This window comes from Aquila chrysaetos, chromosome 9 (assembly GCF_900496995.4).
Source record: "Aquila chrysaetos chrysaetos chromosome 9, bAquChr1.4, whole genome shotgun sequence".
In the NCBI taxonomy this organism is placed as follows: domain Eukaryota; kingdom Metazoa; phylum Chordata; class Aves; order Accipitriformes; family Accipitridae; genus Aquila; species Aquila chrysaetos.
In genome coordinates, this window is record NC_044012.1 from 28394811 (window position 1) to 28414044 (window position 19234).

Genomic DNA, 19234 nt, shown 5'->3' on the forward strand with positions numbered 1-19234 from the left:
ATTCTGTAGCAGTTCTCCAGTAGGCAGAAGACACAAGCAGTGCATTAGTGTGCTAGGAAAAGAGGAAAATGAGACCTTGCTCAAGGGTCTGTATTGGGCTATACTTAAGCACTCCCTGAAATATGTACCAAACTTACAAGTCAAAAGTTACAATTTTCAAATACAAAACAGCAGCTCTGACCCCTCCTCTGCCAACATCACTCAACTATCAAAGCTCACTTTCATCCTTACCAACCTACACACGCAAACCATTTGTTTGTTTATTCTGTTTTAAAGCCAAAGAATTTCTATGGAGATCAATATATTACTTTAATAAAAGATTGGGAAGGAGCTGAGTAGAGAAGAGACTCGTTTCCCAGGGGGCCTTTCCATATCCCAGGAAACTTAAAAAGGTTATAAGGACCCCTCACTCCTATCTTGCCAATAGCCTATTTCCTTGGTTAGCTCACTTGAAAAGTCAAGCTCTACCAAGCTCACTAGTAAAGCTGAGCTCCAGTTGGGAAGTTGAGCTCTGCAAATACCAACTTTAGTGCCAGTTCCAAGTGTCAATCTTGCTGTAAGAAATTATTAAAAATCTATCCCTTCCAGTTTAAATGCTTCCCTGTCCCCTCACATACAAGAGGTCAGAGAATCCTCTCCCCTGCACTGTCCATAGGTGGCTGTCATGGTTTAACCCCAGCTGGCAACTGCACACCACACAGCTGCTTGCTCACTCCCCCCCACAGTGGGATGGAGGAAAGACTCAAAAGAGTAAAAGTGAGAAAACTGGTGGGTTGAGATGAAGACAGTTTAATAGGTAAAGCAAAAACCACGTGCACAAGCAAAGCAAAATAAGGAATTCATTTACCGCTCCCCATTGGCAGGCAGGTATTCAGCCATCTCCAGCAAAGCAGGGCTCCATCATGCATAACGGTGACTTGGGAAGATAAAACACCATCACTCCAAACGTCACCCCCTTCCTCCTTCTTCCCCCAGCTTTATACGCTGAGCATATGGGATATCCCTTTGGTCAGCTGTCCTGGGTGTGTCCTCTCCCAACTCCTTGTGCCCCCCCCAGCCACCTCGCTGGTGGGGTGGGGTGGGAAGCAGAACAGCCCTTGACTCTATGTAAGCACTACTCCGCAATAACTAAGACATCCCTGTGTTATCAACACTGTTTTCAGCACAAATCCAAAACATAGCCCCATACTAGCTACTATGAAGAAAATTAACTCTATCCCAGCCCAAACCAGCACAGTGGCTATGGTGTGACAGATAGGGACAGCAAGGCAACACAGGCAACACAATCTTTCTCATCAAGGGAGCAATCTGCTACAGAGAAAAAGGACAGCTCCTTCTCTGATCTCCTGCAGCAGATACATGCTGGAGGCACCACTTCACAAATCAGGACAAAGTTGAAAGAAAAGGCACTGAATTCATTTTCTCTTTTGGAAGACAAACAAAGTGAAGGTACACTGACTTACCAGATTTCAAAAAATCTGGGTAAGCACCTCTCCATCCTACTTCATGTTGAGCCCCAGACATGTCTCTGCTGAAGCACCTCAGCTGCAGACATCTTGCCCTTTAGAAGAGAAAGCCAAGGGTCTGGGGCATGGGAGCCAGGATGTGGCACAGGTTAAGGCCTCTTTCCACTTTAAAGCCTAAGCAGACCACAGGACACAAAAGGGTAAGGCTGAATGAAAATATCTAGACAAAAATTCAGGCCCAGGGAGGATCCACGGTGTTTCTGGATCACAGACATATTTCACTTTAGATACATTAAACAAAAGATATCATGGACAAACTACAAAGGCGACAATAAAGCCAATTATTTTCTATGAGGGGGAAAATTATCAGTAGTTTCAACTAGTTGCAGTAAAAAGCAAATTCTAAACACTACACTGCACAAGCCTCTAAAATGGAGCAGAACTACCGAGTCTTTTTGTGAAGACTTGAATTCCTTATTGCTCTAGGGCCTGAAACAACAGATACACCATATAGCTTTCTCACCTGGAATGCACTTGGCATGGATTCATCTCCCTCCAGACAAATTCACATTCCTTCACCAGACAGGCTTTTGAAATAAAATTTATGAGCATTTGCAGTGTTTAAAAAAACCCAAAACCCAAACCAACCCAAATGGGAAGTCTATCATCAGGGAAATGTAGTTTCTTCTCAAAGCTTTCTTCCAAACTAGGTGTATGTGGAAGCAGCATCTGGTAACTGAAGGCAAGTAAGCTCCCTTCCTAGCTTCCCCCAGGTGTATGCAAGCAGAGCCAGTTAACTCAGTGCAAACTTCAGATACTTTTAGTTACCCAGTCCCTCGGTGTCCAGCCACCACTTCTAAGCTCTAGGTCTCATTTCCTTCCTCCAACTCCATGCCCCATGGAAGCTTCTTCTAAGCGACCGATCCAAAGTCTGGGGTATATCATGGCTCGAGTGAAATAAGGCAACCAAACAACCTAAGTGTTTTACAGGGAGGAGAAAAAACATTAGTACACTTCTGCTGCGACTTCTATATTAAATATCTCCCCTGTCAAACCAGTCTTACTAAACACAAAAAGTGGACTGAGTGTACATGTTTTCTTCCAAATGCAATAAAAATAAGTCACCAAACAGATTTTGAACAAACAACAACTTCATTCACCATTAAAGTAATAGAGGACGCAGAGTGTCTGATTCAGAGACAACCCAGTATTTTGTTGCTAGAATCTCCAGAAGTTGGATGGAAAGGAGAGATGGAAAAAGGGGCACAATCTCAAAGACGAATATAGAAATATTGCTCGGAAATGCAGAGATTCAGTTAAGAAAGCATTAACTTCAGCTGGAGCTCAAACTGGCAACAGATGTCAAGACTAGTAAGTATATTAACAGCAAGAAGAATTATAAGCAATATATGTCTGCTACAGAATGGGGTTGGCACAAAGCAATAACAAAGTAAGCAACAAACAGCTGATAGTAAAGGACGGTCAAGTTAGGGATTACCAATGCAAACCAGACATATAGGTGTCTATGGGATCTGAGAGGATGCATCTAAGTGTCCTATGAGAGTTGGCTCATAACTGCAGAGCCATTCTCTGTTATCTTTCAAAGGTCATGAAGATCCGGGGAAGGCCCCTGATGACTGAAAAAGGGCAAATATTACCCTCATCTGCAAAAATGCAAAAAGACAGATCAGAGAAACCCCAGAGCAGTCAGTCTTACTTCAGTACCTGAGAAAATTATGGAACGGATCCTTATGGAAACTATTTCCAGGTACATGAAGGACAAGATGGTGACTGAAAAAGCCAGTTTGGATTTACCAAGGATAAATCATCCTTGATCAATCTCAATACCTTTTCTGATGAAGCAACTTGCTCTGTGAATGGGATGAGAGGAGAGCTGTGGATGTCATCTATCTTGACTTTAGCAAGGCATTTGACATCCGTCTCCTTCAACATCCTTGCTGACAAGCTGCTAAGATATGGACTAGACAGCTGGACCACAAGATGGTAGAAAACTGGCTAAACTGGCTCAAAGCCTTTGCAGTTGTCACAAAGAGTGGTGGTTAATGGCTCAAAGTTGAAGTGGCAGCTGGTCACAAGTGGAGTTCCTCTGGAGTCGATACTAGGTCTGATACTATTTAATATCATGTCCTGGTTTCAGCTGGGATAGAGTTAATTGTCTTCCTAGTAGCTGGTATAGTGCTGTGTTTTGGATTTAGTATGAGACGAATGTTGATAACACACTGATGTTTTTTGTTGTTGCTAAGTAGTGTTTACACCAAGTCAAGGATTTTTCAGCTTCTCATGCCCAGCCAGCAAGAAGGCTGGAGGAGCACAAGAAGTTGGGAGGCGACACAGCCAGGACAGTGACCCAAACTGGCCAAAGGGATATTCCATACCATGTGACATCATGTCCACTATATAAACTGGGGGGAGTTGGCCTGGGGGGATCGCTGCTCAGGAACTAACTGGGCACTGGTCAGCAAGTGGTGAACAATTGCATTGTGCATCGCTTGTTTTGTATATTCCAATCCTTCTATTATTATTGTCATTTTATTATTATTATAATTATTAGTTTCTTCCTTCCTGTTCTATTAAACTGTTCTTATCTCAACCCGTGAGTTTTACTTTTTTTTTCTTGATTCTCTCCCCCATCCCACTGTGGGGGGGTGGCAGGGTGGGGGCAGTGAGCGAGCAGCTGCGTGGTGCTTAGTTACTGGCTGGGGGTAAACCATGACATATCATTATAACAACCCAGATGAGAGGACCAAATGCATTCTCAGTGAAGTTTGCAGATGATAAGAAACTGGGAGGGGTGATAGTTATGCCAGGAGGAAGGGCCACAAGACACAAGTCACTGTGGCAGGCTGGAAGACTGGGCCACCAAAAATTGCATTAAGTTTAATGAAAATAAATTTTAAGTCCTACATGTGGGATAGAGTAATACTGAGCAGCAGTACAGATTGCATATGGCCTGACTGGCTGCAGTATAGCTGTGCTGAAAAAGACATGGGGCTTCTGATGGACAGCAAACTGAATGTGAGTCAACAGCTAAGGCTGCACCTGGAGTACAGGTATAGCCAGCAGATCAAGGAATGTGATTATTCCACTGTACTTGGCACTTGTTAGACCACACCTGGGATAAAGTGTCCGGTTTTGGTTGGAGAAGGTCCAGCAAAAGGCCACCAAGATGATAAAAGGGTTGGAGAACTTGACATATGAAAAAGGTTGAAAGAATTCCATTCATTCAGCCTAAAGAAGTGAAGGCTGGGGGATGTCTAATCAGTCTTACAGGTAGCTATAGAGAAGACAGAGTCTTTTCATGAGGGTGCATGATGACCAGACAAGAGGCAACAGGCACAAGGATACTTTAGGGAAAATTCTGTTTGGATACATGGAAACAATTCTTCACTGTAAGAACAATTACACAGTGGAACAGGTTGCCTCGAGAAGTGGTGGAACATCCCCCATTGGAAATATTCAAGATTCGGTTTGACAGGGCCCTGGATAACAAGGATGCTTTCAATGCAAAGCTGGATCAGATGACCTCCAGAAATCCCTTTCAGCCTAGACTTTTCTATCATTTTTTGATGCTAAGTTCCATCCTCCAAATCAAGGTAAAAATAATTTGCAAAAGCTACAGATGTGCCATGCTGCAACTTCAGCAAGCTATTGCTGGGCACCTAAAATGGTTCAATATACATAGCCTGTCAGACATGCAACTGTTTTATGAATAAGCATCCCATTAAATAAAATTTTATTTGTATTAAAGTTGGACTTGTTGGACTACCAGACTAAACAGCATATAGAAGGAAAACTCAGTAGGGTTAAAATTTCCAATTCCCTGCAGAGCTTCAATCCTCATTCACTGTCAATGGGAAGGAGTATATAAAGAATCATATAAGTGACAGGGGCAGAAGTGAGACTGAGTAAGAAAGTTTTAAATATTAAATTCAGCTTCAACAACAACCAAATCGTAAAGGCAGGGAAAAGAAAATCTTGGAGAACAGAATTGCCACTATCTGGTGTCTGCACCTTCCTCCAAGCTGGCTGGTGTTAGCCAATTTCAGACCACATACTGGACTGCAAACCAATTGTCCAACTCTGCACAGCTGTTCACATGCATTGCAGGTGGGGGGTGGGAGAACAATAGGGTTGGTTCATTCACGCTATTGAGACAGCTGTCACAATGAACTGAAATAACATACACTCAGATTTGGAAAGTTATCTGCAAAGCTTACTTCCACAGGACACATACAAGAACTCTGGAATGAAAGTGATGGATTTCAAGTTTCCTTGGAAGATTCTGCTCTAGATTTTACCTTTTGCTGGAGTGATAATCATTTCTTAGCATCAACAGCAAATTACTGTATTGGGTGTAATACTGCTAAGACAGCTTCTCTCTACACCTAACAGAACAGCTAATCTCTGCTCTAATTTTCCTCATCTATAGTCTTGGATGTACAAGATGTGTGTTTAAGATTGCCAGCAATTATTCATCTGCATCAAAAATGTTTCTGATAGCCCAAAAGCAAGGACTAACCCTAACAGAACCAGACACATCAGTAAAGGCAAATATATACACACTCTGGAATACTGGCTTGCCAAAAACGCAGATGTTATGAAACTGTATGAAAAAAAATTGCCTGAGCAAAGTTATGACAATGCATTCACTTTGTCCTTGTTCCTATTCCTACAGAACTAGACCTCTTCTGAAGAAGACCTTTCTTCCAAATCAGATTGCTCCAAATTACCTGGTTTTATGTAACATTTTTTGTTTAGCCCTTGGCTCTAATCTGAATCTTTCAGTGCCCTCAGATGAAGAGTCTGTGGGATATCATGCATGTAGTGATGCTTGAAGTAGAAATGAGGTAGCAGCTTGTAGCAAGTTACCAGCTTCCCACTCAAACAAACATTAGAAAACAAATGAAGGCTGTTATGGGAGATGTGTTTTCACTATAGCGGTACAGGTCAGAACAAAGCTATTGATTCTTCCACTCAGAAGTGACAACTAACCAAAGGAGAAAAAAAACCCAACACCCAACCACAGAGTACTAGCTCATATTCGGTGAGAAACATGGAAAATTTCTGTCAGAGCAATGATGAGAGCTCAGCTCATCACATACATTGCCTTGCACCAAGACAGCCTAGAAACTGGCCCAATTCTGTGCAATAAAGTCTGTGCTTTGTCACAGCAGGAACTACAGATTTGATAGCTCTATGACATGGAATGATTTACCCATGCATTCATTAACTCCAGTGAAAAACACCTAACTTGTCTGTTGTCTCTCAAGCCTATTTTCCATCAGCATCAGAACGCAGAAAGAATGTAGGAATTTGGAATTTACCCAGTGGAGCCCAAATCACATAAGATGAGCACCTAAAGGAAGAAAATCTAGAGCTCACTAGAAGAACTGCTTCTGCCTTCAATCTACTTCAGTGACAAGATCAAACCTAACTGAGCCTTTGTTACATACTGCCATTACTTTATTAAAAAAAAAAAAAAAAAAGTCTCCACTTTATTCATGTGAGAAGAAGTTCAGCTGTGACAAGGAACAGAGCACAGGGCCAAAAAGTGGCACCGGGTAGAGAGGAAAAAAGTAGTAATTTAGAGAGGTTTCCACCAGGGCACAAAATAAGCCTGTTTAGAGCAAAGGCAAGATACCTGGCTAACACTCTCTAGTACTAGAGAACAGTGACTGGACTAATTGTATAAAGTATTCCAGTAGAGCTTATATATTCAAATAATTAATATGAGACCCAGAAGGTTGCAAAACAGTCAAGTTAGTGTTAGCAACACTCATTTTTTGCATTTCCTCTGAAATTTTACCTTCTTACCTATTAAAAGAGAAACTGTTTCTTAAGGACTACAAAAATTACTTTGCACTCATTCTCCAGGATAGCTTTGAGTCATCCCAGCTGACAGAGATTTCCCACTGATTGTTGCCACTGCTGTGATTTTGATCTTCAACATAATGCAGCTACTAATACAACTGCATCACCACAAGACTGTATTTGTTCCTACTACTTACAAATACTGTGGAATGAAGAACTTAACTCTTCCATCTCCGTTTACTCTTCTGAATTGGCAAAGCAAGCTGTTGCCAAAAAAGTGATTTAAGGTTCTTGACTGCAATATTCCAACCCAGCATTACTAAGACTCCACCAGAAAGAAGAGGCTCAGGCTGTAGCTTCTCTGGATCAGTACTTTTTGGAAAAGGCATCAGTAGAATGTACCATTACAGATGAGCAATCCAAAACCATACAAATGGGGGGGGGGGGGGCGGAGGAAACTTTCAAGAACTAAAGAGTAGTATTTTTTAAAAAAAGTTAGGAGTTGTTATTGTCTCTGCAGCCTGATAAAACATGAGGTTATTATGCTGGCTGCAGCTGGAACACAGCAGCCTTTCTAAAATAGGTGAAAGCCAGAAGCATTTCCTCATCACCCTGTGCTCCCCTAGACCATGCAGCTTTACTGTGCAGAGAAGAACATTCGGCCTCCGGCACAAGTACAAAACTCCATTAAAACACAGTTTCTTTTCGCTTTCAGGCTTTTTTTTCTGTTTTGAAGAAGAACATCCTGCCAAAAACCAAATCACCACAAAATGTAACATTATAGGACCTGAGCATTTCAGCAGTGTGCTTTTCTTGGCTATCAGTTGTGACTGTGTGGTTTGACTCAGCGGTTGGCATTGAACCCACAAGTGGCTTCCACCGAACTTTCTCTATAGCAAGAGCATCAAGCACTCCTGAAATCCTCTCACAGTCCTCTATACTCCAGGAAGTATGCCAAAAGGGATGATGAGAAATCCAGTCTATGCTGTAATTAAATGTAAAAACAGATACGCAGTTGAACACATCCACCATGCAGAAAAGGGCAGTAATATTCTACAATGCAGACAGGCCAGTACTACAAACAGTCCACCAGATCCTGTGAAAAGGAGCAGTAAACTTTGAAGAGCAGCCAGAGTAGGTTTTGTTAACTAGGGAACCAGACCTTGGTGCTGATCTGGTTGATCAGCACACTTATCACCTGAAGCAAGAAGCAGCATCATTTGACACAGGGATACCCAACCTGTGACTCACAGGGTTATGTGAAGTGCTTGTGAGCAGTTCAACTGTGCCATGGCCCAGCTTCAAATCCCTCAGGAGAGGAAGAAAACTGCCAGCTGAAAGACATACCTGGCAGTAGCAGCCTGCTCTCAGACATCCTCCTGCTAGGATTGCCCCAAGTCAGAGAGATCCTACAGATACCCACAGCACATGCACAGTAACAGATGTGTACAAAACTGTAAATTCAGCACATCTGCATCAGATTTACTGCACAGGCAGAGATCAAGTGTACTGCCCACGTTATGCAGCTGAGCGATCTACTTCAACAAAGAAGCTGGACACTAATTATTGCAAACACTTTGCAAGGGAAGCTTCCAGCCCATTCAAACAGAAAGCTGGCCTCTCCTTCCTTCAAAGGGTCTCAAAAGCAAAACTCCATGAAAAGATGTGCATACCCGAGATAATTTGAGGGCAGATTTCTTCTCTCAAGAATTTAAATGCTTTGATTACACTGAATTCTCCTACCACAGTATTGACAGAGCAAAGGGGAACAAAGTCATGTTTATAGTTGTGTTTTCTTCCTCTTTAAATGGGTGGAAAGATGCTGGCAAAAGATGCAGGCACAATGCCACTAAGGATGGGGGAAACTGGAGGGAAAATTAGGAGTAAAGTGATACCTTCGTAGATTACTTTGGCAGAAGAAGGATGCCAGTAGCTATATAGTAAAACAAAAGAGTTCTGGCCCTATATAGAACAAGACAGGCCCCAAAAACGCACTAATGGCCAGAACTTTAGACATAATCATAACTGGCTGGGAAAAACAGGACTCCCCTACATCTCATGAACAACTACATTTGTCCCACAGCACTCAAGTGGGGACTTGAAATTGCAAGTATCAGGTCAGTGCCATATAATCTCCTTGGCATATGTTAAAGGCCTCATATGGAGTAGGAAGCATGACGAGACCCTGACAAACATTGTACAACATAATGGGGTCTATTTGTTCAACCCCAGGGTACGTTTGGGCCCCAGAAAGAATGTGTGTTAACTATTCAACAGCCAAAAAACCCACAGTTGATTGAAACTGTTCATATAAGGAATATAAGGAACCCTAAAAGAAATTCCATTTCCATTCCCTTGCCAAAAGCACACACGATGTGCACTTAGAAAATGAATTAATTTGGCTGGGCTGAAAATTCCAAGAGTGTTAGGAGGGAATTAAAAGACAACACATACATATGTGCGCAGCAGAGAATGTAGTATTTTATTTTACAGAAGCACACAGCTCTGTGAAAAATCTCTGAGCTACTCATTTGCAGACTGTATTTTAGCAGGAACCTTAGCAAGCAAATTGACAGATCTCATGCTGACCCAAAATTTCACAGTACTGTAAGTCTCCAGACCAACAGTAACTGTTCTTTATATGCAAAGACTGATTTGTGACCGATTTCCAAACTCAGTACAGTTCATTTTTCTGACACATAATCCGGTCTAGACCCTGGTTTTCCAGGAAGTTCTTGATGCTACATGGAGTTTAAGAGCTGACTACCTCTAGGACCCTGGCAAGAGAAGATATTTTTCTGTGTATTTTGCAGTAAACTGCTAATAAGCATAGTTGGTTTGCTTGCACTGAGTTGTGGGGAACTGAGTTAGATGAATGGAGAAGGGTAGGGAAGAAGAAGAGAAAGAAAGACGAGTTAAAAATAACACAAATTATTTCCGAGGCATGCTTTAAGTTTTAAAGAAAGAAACAAAGAAACCTCAATAAACACCATCCATCAAAACAACATGCATACAACAGAATTTGCAGAACTACTATATGTGACTGAGGTCATCTACCTGGACTTGTACAAAGCATTTGATATTGTCTGGCACAACATCCTTCTCTCCAAAATGGAGAGACATGGATTTCACAGGTAGACCACTCAGTGGATAAGGAATTGGCTGGATGGTCGCACTCAAAGAGTTGTCAACAGCTCGATGTCCGATTGGAGACCAGTAATGAGTGGTGTTCCTCAAGGGTCAGTACTGGGAACAGCGCTGTTTAACATCTTTGTTGGCGACATGGACAATGGGATTGAGTGCACCCTCAGCAAGTCTGCCGATGACACCAAGCTGTGTGGTGCGGTCAGTACACTGGAGGGAAGGGATGCCATCCAGAGGGACCTGGACAGGCTAGAAAGGTGGGCCCGTGCAAACCTCATGAAGTTCAACAAGGCCAAATGCAAGGTCCTGCACATGGGTCAAAGCAATCCCAAACATGGATACAGACTGGGTGATGAGTGGATTGAGAGCAGCCCTGCAGAGAAGACTTGGGGGTACTGGTGGATGAAAAACAGACTATGACCTGGCAATGTGTGTTTGCAGCCCAGAAAGCCAATCCCATCCTGGGCTGCATCAAGAGAAGCGTGTCAAGGGAGGCGATTCTCCTCCTCTCTCGTGAGACCCCACCTGCAGTACTGCATCCAGCTCTGGGGCCCCCAGCATAAGAAGGGCGTGGACCTGAGCAAGCTGGTCCAGAAGAGGGCCACAAAGATGCTCAGGGGACTGGAGCACCTCTCCTATGAAGACAGGCTGAGAGAGTTGGGGTTGTTCAGCCTGGAGAAGAGAAAGCTCCAGGCAGACCTTAGAGCAGCCTTCCAGTACTTAAAGGGGGCCTACAGGAAAGCTGGAGAGGGACTTTTTACAAGGACATGTAGTGATAGGACAAGGGCTGTAATGGCTTTAAACTGAAAGAGGGTAGATTTAGATTAGCTGTAAGGAAGAAGTTCTTCACTGGAACAGGTTGCCCAGAGAAGTTGTGGATGCCCCATCCCTGGAAGTGTTCAAGGCCAGGTTGGATGGGGCTTTGAGCAACCTGGTCTAGTGGAAGGTGTCCCGGCCCGTAGCAGGGGGGTTGCAACTAGATGATCTTTAAGGTCCCTTCCAAACCAAACCATTCTATGCCTAGACAAAAATCAGTTCGCTTAAAAGAGACAAGTTATACTAGGAAATGAAGGTAAACCATTTGTGTGAAATTTCAGTCTACCACTTTTGCCAACCAGACTTCTGGGGAATAGGGAAAGATCAAATGGGCAGTTTGGTGGGGTAAAACCTAAAAGGAAAAATGTTTTGTATTTTCTTATCCATTTGTGATCTGCACTGTTTGGTGGTGAAATCTTGCGTTAATCCAGCAAGCCTATCTTCCATGACTTCTGTTTCTGGTGATATGTGCCGACAGAGGTAAACACTGAAGTCTACTCCAAGAATTGCATCTTCTCCAGACATGCAGAATAAGGCAGGTGAATTGCCACAAAGGCAAAGAACTTGTGGAATATATACATGATGATTTGATCTAAAGGTGCTAAGAATTTCTTTAGAAGCCACAGTTGTTTTGGTTCCAGAGAGGCTTTCAGCTCATCTATGGACTAGAAAGGTAACTGGAACAAAAGGGTGTGCAGTTTCACTAGTTGTTAATAGTTCGTTATAGTTACAGCAGCAGTTTAAGTGTCATTCATACAAGGAGACCTGCTTCAAAGTCTGCATTTTAGCAGTGAAGAGACTGCTCCAGGGGAATATTCCATGTGTATGTAGTGAAAATGCACTAGCGCAAAGGTTGTTACATAAATTCCATTTTGATTATGGTACTGTCTACAAAGCCAGAACACAGCAATAATTTTCCTCTAAAACAGAATGTAGGGGATTGCTTACGCTGCAAAGCACCTCAATAAACATTTCAGTCTGCACAATCGCTTCTTTCCTTCTCTCTCCTTTTCCAGTCTGTCCATGTGGCGAGAGGCTAAAGCTAAACATGTTTGTTCAGGCAGTCCTGGCTTTTCCACAGCAAGCCTGCTGGTTAGTTTCATTTTGCTTCAGTCAAAAAACCCATTAGTTAAACTCCAACATTATTTAGTTATTCATCTGCACATTCTAACTGCCTGCCCAGAAGCAAAATCCTTCTGCATATCAATCTATATCCTGGTCAAAACACTTGGAAAAGCACCACAATCTCCCTTACTACAGACTTCACATCCAAGACCCAAGTTACACTATCTGCTACCCAAAGTCCAAGTGCATCTGTCCTGACAGGAAGACAAATTATCAGTCCTGATGCAACAGATGTAGCTATAGTAAGCTTGCCCACACAACGAGGAGTAGGGAAATGGTCTTGCACAGGCTGAAGGAAGACTACAAAATGAAATCCAGTAAATATCATACTTTTACTTCAGAGGAAAACTTAGGTATACAGCAATTGCCAAAATGGATCAGATTACACCACCCACATTAGTAGCTCCTAGAATACAAGGCACAGAGTTATAATCTGCATGGCCTACTTTTGCTCAGGTTGCATAACAATAAAGAAATTACATGAAGAAAGTAGGTACTGAAAAGACATATCAATATTGGATTTCCTTTATTGAAGTAGCAGAGGGAACACAAATTTATCCCTGCTCCTGTTCCATGAAGCCTCTTATTTCCAAGGGAATAATCTATTACTAGCTTACGTCTTTGTTTACTGTTTCTAGCTGGGGTGAAAGGAGAGAGGCTGGGTTTCCTGGTTGTTTTCCAAAGAGAAGATAATACTAGGAGATCCAATTAAAAAGCAATATTCCAGCTAAGGATGAACTAGTTACATGCAGAGATCACAGATACCTCCCACACCCTATTCTTCTAATTTTGCATGCTATGCTGCACTGAGGCGTTCCAGCTGCATACACAGGCACATCCAAGTTATTTTCTTCATGTCTGCTGTAAAATACCTGGTAACATGTGTAACTCCTAACTTTATTCATCAATATTCAACAGCAATGTCAACTGCTATTCTCGTCTCCACACCCAGACTTTAATAAAGCCTGAAGAAACCTCAGACAGATTGAGTGCTGACACAGGTCGATTAATGTGATTTCATCATTGAGAAAAAAAGTGAGAAAGGAGATGGCAAAATTTGTAACAGTGTGTAAACACTGTTATTTACAATGCTCTGTACTAAAACACCTCAACTGTTCACCTTTCACTGTAGTGAAAATTGGACATTTATTCCTATGCTTTATTTGATCCTTGATAATACCTTACTTCTTACCCTGCAGCTACTGTTTCACCATAAGACTCTCATGAAGGATTTTGTCAGTATTTAGCAAAGCCTGGTTGCATTTGGATTTCCAAAAGTAGTCAGTGTCCGCACAAAATGCAACCCAGCCACAGGCCTCTAGTGTGTCCCTTTCCATTTCACACCATAGCCGTTGTTAACAAGATGATATATTTTGTGCTGTCTCCAAGAGGGTGCGTTCACTGGGGCCAGAGGGAGGGAAGAGGAACACAGAACATGCACACAGAGAAAGGCTGCCCTATAACTAAGAACAATATTGTCCTTAAAAAGAGGGATGGGGGAAGGGAACTAATGCAAGTAGATTGTTACAGGAAGAATGCAATGTCCTCACCACAAAACTAATCAAACTTCCTTTGTCCTATATACAAATGCCAAGCAGAAACTGTGCATTTCTGCCAGAAACCATTTTCCATATGCAAGACAACATTTTATCCATATAGAGAGGTAAAAACCACAGAGTAAAAAAAAAGTTGAGAACGCAGAAAGAAATGAGGCTTAAAACGCATGACACTCCATCCCATCCCCCTCCCCTCATGCCAGCCTCTCATCTATAATCCAACACAAGAGAGACAACAGGCAAACAGCAAGAGGTCATCTTCAAAGGGCTGGTTGCCAAGGGAGGCCACTGGAAAGAGCACAGGCATGTCCCCATCAAAGTCCAGCAGCTGTGACAGAGCCACAGAGGTGCAGCTTCCCCTGGGGCTGCAATGAAATTCAGAGATGGAGAGTAGTGCTGGAGCTGCTCTAGCCAGCAATATAAAATGGGTAGCTTTGCACTTTGTAACAGGGAAAGCACAAGAGAGAAGGGTTATGATACTTTAATCCTTCTCTCCACCCATTTTTGCACTTCAGATACTTGAACTGCTGTTTAAACTCATCAAGATACATCCTGCAGAATCTCTGTAGCAGTACGCAGAAGGCAGCACCAAGGATCAACTTTCTGCTCAGTTCAAAATTAAAACTTTGGCTCAGTGACTACACACAGAACAGAGATGGAAAAGGTACAGCAGATAATGCACAACCAGCTGTAGTTTCTTTATTTCCCACACAAAATACAAATAGATCTTCACAGTTGGAGCCTGGGACACTGTCCCACAATAAAAACTGTCTGCAAATATTACCCAACAAAGTATGTACCTTTTTTCTCAGAGAAAGTACAAGATAATAACAGAGACTCCTAGCTACCTGCAACATTTGCATAAAAAAATGAGAAGCCAATGTACAGACAACCACAGATTCCGGTTCTCAGAATTCTCAGAACTTCAGCTCTTTGTATTAAATGAACACATGATGATTGCATGCAAAAATTAAACTCCTAGTCCTCAAATACAGGAAAAGAAGCTGCAAATGCAAGCAGTGAAATCTAACAGATTAAGTGAAATCAGAAAGCAAAGACAAATCAAAATTTCTCTATTATGAACAAAAAATTAAAAATTAAAATTCTGACTTTTGTAGTTCCCAGAAGCTAGGGGCTACCCTGTTTTAGAAAAATGACTGTCAACCTCCCCTGATAAGTGGCTTAATTAGCCGACAGAACTTCAAAATACAGCTGTTGAATTGTCAGGTAACAGTAGGATAGAAATAATTTTATATTTCCCTCCCACCTCATGCCTAGAATCTTCCCCAAAACACACAAAGAAGGGAAGCAGCTGGCACTTGCTAAGGATGAAAAGAGACACTTCTTTAGCATGCATTTTGGAGCATGAAGTTTCACTTGATGTCAGGAGACAATGGTAGCTTGAGTGAAAATTCAAGTGGCACAGTTATACGGTCTGAACAAATCCTCTGGGTTGCAATAGAAAGGTCGACAGTAAGGAAGGTTTTAATATTTAGAAAGTTCTTGATTACCACCTTGACTGAAAGTCAGTCTGGAAGCACCACCAAGGAAGCGAAAGACACATCAGTGATACAGTATTAGACCTGCATTCCTGTTGGTCAGGATGAAAAAAGTTTTTCAAGGCTGAAACATAAACAATAGTTCATACTCTCAAGATGTACCCTATTTCTTAGGTCAGCATGTGAACTAATCTTTCAATATTTACATAAAGACTCTTTCAAGATTCTTTAAACCATACAACCTCTGGATAACGGAAGTTCCTTCAGCCTGTGCCTCAGAAGGTGCTCTCAAAAGTTTTTGAATATGACGAAAATACTGATGCCCTCCACTACGGCAAGGCACACTAAACAGCCTAAACCAGAATACTGACTCTGTGTCTTTCAAAGTGATGTGCTAAAGCAGATTAAAAACCAGAAAGCCTGTTGTCGGCAGACTTAAATTCAGTACAAAAGTATCTGCATCACCACCAGAGGGTTTTAAGAGACTGAAACCAAGGACATGTTGAAAATCCTACATACTGGCCATTTATTCAGAGTTATATATCTCTGAGAGCAGAGCAGAGAGTAAGGAGTTTGCGTGTGCACACATGGCAGAACTGACCTCCACCTATCCCACAAAATGCGATGACCAAACGTGGAGTTGTGATGCTTACCTGGATATTTGTCACATCTTCAACATACTGAGTACCCCAGAGAAGAACTTCCTTGAGAACTGAAGCACTGTATACCAGCTTTGTTTCCTTCTGTGAGCACTCCTAGCATGGCTTACTCTCTGGAAAAAAAAAATCACCATCTCTTTGAGATTGTGCTTTGGAGGTATGCTCTCAGCTCGGTGGAGGGAGTAATGAGTAGCATGTCCCTGAAGCACAGGCCCAACGGAGGTCAGATTCTTGCATCTGCTCCTCTCATCACCCAGACTAGACTTTCCAGCACCCAATCTTCCCCTCCACTCTCAGTTGCTCTCCCTATGTGGCATTATTTCTAAGGAATCTTATTTTTTCCTCTGTCTTGATATGAAACTACCTGCAGCTGCATACTCTGTCCAGTCTTTCCTCACTCTGCCACAAATCACTCCCTAGCCCCGTGTTCAGACCCAGTCTACTGCAAATCCCTTCACACACCTCTCTTACGACATAAGAGGAAGAAAAATACTAAAATCAGCTATGGGTATTATGGGTCTTAACTACAAATTTTCCTTCGTTGTGCTGCTACAGAGTTAGACTATTTTGGACACCTCCCCTTACTTCTTACCTTTGCATGCATTTCTCTGAAGCTTAACCTTTACGTTTTCTAGATTCATAAATAGGTGACTTGAAGATAACCATCATATTCTTGTATTGAATTTTACCATAAATTACAAAGCACTCCCCTGCTCTCTACATTTAACTTTAGCTTACATTGCAGCAAGCAAAAAATACTCAAGAAAGTACCTGTGACGTTTTTTACAACCTGAAGATAGAGAGTTCCATCTTAAATCGTTTTCAAAGTTTACCTTTTGGTCAGATTTCTATTTATATAATATAAGCCATCCTGGAGCAATATACAAACCAGTAAAGTTTACAGAAGTTCTGTTTCAAACTCCAGCTGCCACATGCCTTCTCATATCCCAGTTTCCCTACTTTGTGCTTCAATTTTCCTTAACTCTCCTCTCCAAGACCTATCACTTGACCCCCTTTTCAATTTGACACCTAGTATACTTCAACGGATTTGTTTCCAATATATGACTTCTGCCCATGTGAAAACATTTTAAGGTGTTAGGGACATTCTAGAGGGAAAGGAGCCAACTGATTCTGAAAGCATAGGTCTCCAAACAGGTACAGCCTCCCATTTGTTTCTAGACTGTCTCCTCTTACTTCAACATCAAGTTCTCAAGAAATTACCTCCCCAGCCTCCTTCACGCTCTGCCCCTGCTTTGCACTCTCATTCACTGGGCAAAATCCAAACATCAGATCTAGTTTTACATACACTTCTTTTGTCAGGTCCAATGCCATAACAGATACCAGCACAGTCTCTCTAACCTATTTAAAATGGAAATACAGGTGAAGCCAAAGCCTGCAACGACAGGAGACAAGGCTCTAGAATAGGCTGTATGCAAAGGAACATGACCTCCTTTATTGAAAGGCGAGGCAACTTTCTCATCGTACTTCAGCTTATCTGACAGCAGGAATTAGATGCATTGCCCCGTTTTGTCTGACATCCCCCCCAGCCCCTCAGGTCCGGGATTCTATCAAGGCCACTCACTCCACTTCTGAGACCTGGTATAAGCAACACAGCTCTTGGGGAGACACCAGCCATACTCTATTACGTCCAGTCTACTCATTTGATGGCTCCTGAGCCCAGGTGCACCCAGGAGCACACAGGCAGACTTGTGCTACACTGCTGCATTATGGCGCTGTGAAGAGAGCGGACCAGCCTGCTTGCTGGATCTCACCCTAACAGAAGATACAGATGGCTGGATTTCTGTTCCAGCGAAATCACTTCCCTTTATGACGGTATGGAAATCATTCCTTTCTCCCTCTGCTTAACTTCCTCATTCACACTATAGGGAAAAGATGCCCCTGCCCAGAGGGGAGTTGAGTACTTCAAGAAAAAAGCACTGGCCAGTATTATGACATATAAATCATGTGCAAAGAGTTGTTCCTGAAAACAGATTAAGGTTTAATTTTATTTTTTTCCATAAAATAAATTATCTGGTGCAATGGGTTCTCCATTTCAGATAAAGTAATGAGTAACTGCACTGTTTTCAAAGTCGTTTATTACAAGAATTTAGTGAATATTGAAACCTTCTATGTTATCAGATGGGAAGAAACACTCAAATCCTCTGGGGAAAAAATGCCCTTCTTAAAAACAGCCACCTGATGGCAGCCTGTGGCTTCAGTCCTATTGTTCCAAGTGGCAAATGGCAACCATTTCGAGTGAGATTAGCTCTACATTGAGTCACCACTGAAGAATGTTCTGTAGTAGGGCGAATTACTTCAAAATAAAAATCTATTCTTAATTTTAACGTAGCACATTGCTGAAATAGTCACTGCAAATATTCCCATTTAACACACCGTGAAATTCTTCTTCCCTCTGTCAGCCTCCATTTGTTTTACTTTGCACAGCAAATAACCAACTTAGATGTAAACTGGTCTCCACAACTCAGTCCAGCGCACTATTCAAAACACTTTGTCAGCATACAAGGCTTACTGATGTAGTTTCACTCACTGCTCACAGTCTATGCTTTGACATCTTAAACCAGAACGCTATTCTGCACTCAAGAAATTATCAGTCCTTCGTTCTTTTCCATCTTTCAAAGGCATTTGTAGAAACTTGGCACTTGGTGCCTGAAGGATTCATTTTATATTATTTAAAGTCAAACTAACAACAATGAAAGTTTCTGAAATTCTGGAAGCCTAAGGCACTCCCCTTTCATTACAAAGAGGTTAATTCCCTGATCTAAGAGCAAAACTCAACTTCACTTTGAATACAGAACTGCAAAACTGAACTGTTTTACAGAACTGTAAACCAAAACAGCTTTCCTCAGCTTCTTCTCTGACACCATATTAATGTCCACACTTATCGCACTACAGCACCCTATATATGTGGGGGGAAAAAACAAGTTCTAAAGCTTCTAAAGTTTCGAAAATTTAAAATTTAGCTAAGCGTTTTTATCCAAATAATTTTCCCTGACATTGCTGTTCTACATGTTCATTTTCATCTAAATTGTGTTTCATACTTTGAGTGCGAGATTTAAGGTAGCCTAATTCAGCCTTAATTTTAGATACTTGAGCTGTATTTCAGGATACAACAACAG

General features: G+C 41.9%; 1 protein-coding gene across 4 annotated transcripts in view; it reads right to left on the bottom strand.

Moving 5' to 3' along the window:
• The window catches only part of ZNRF3 (zinc and ring finger 3), a 107047-nt gene that overhangs the window by 54878 nt on the left and 32935 nt on the right, over positions 1-19234 (bottom strand). Inside the window, exon 2 of one of the 4 annotated variants that reach the window (XM_030025997.2) lies at positions 16092-16210. The exons of 2 other annotated variants lie outside the window; for them this stretch is intronic. The gene's annotated coding sequence lies outside the window, so the exon portion shown is untranslated. Of the gene's footprint in view, positions 1-15453; positions 15476-16091; positions 16211-19234 lie in introns of those variants that run through there. One more of the 4 variants, XM_030025998.2, reaches the window with a different exon arrangement.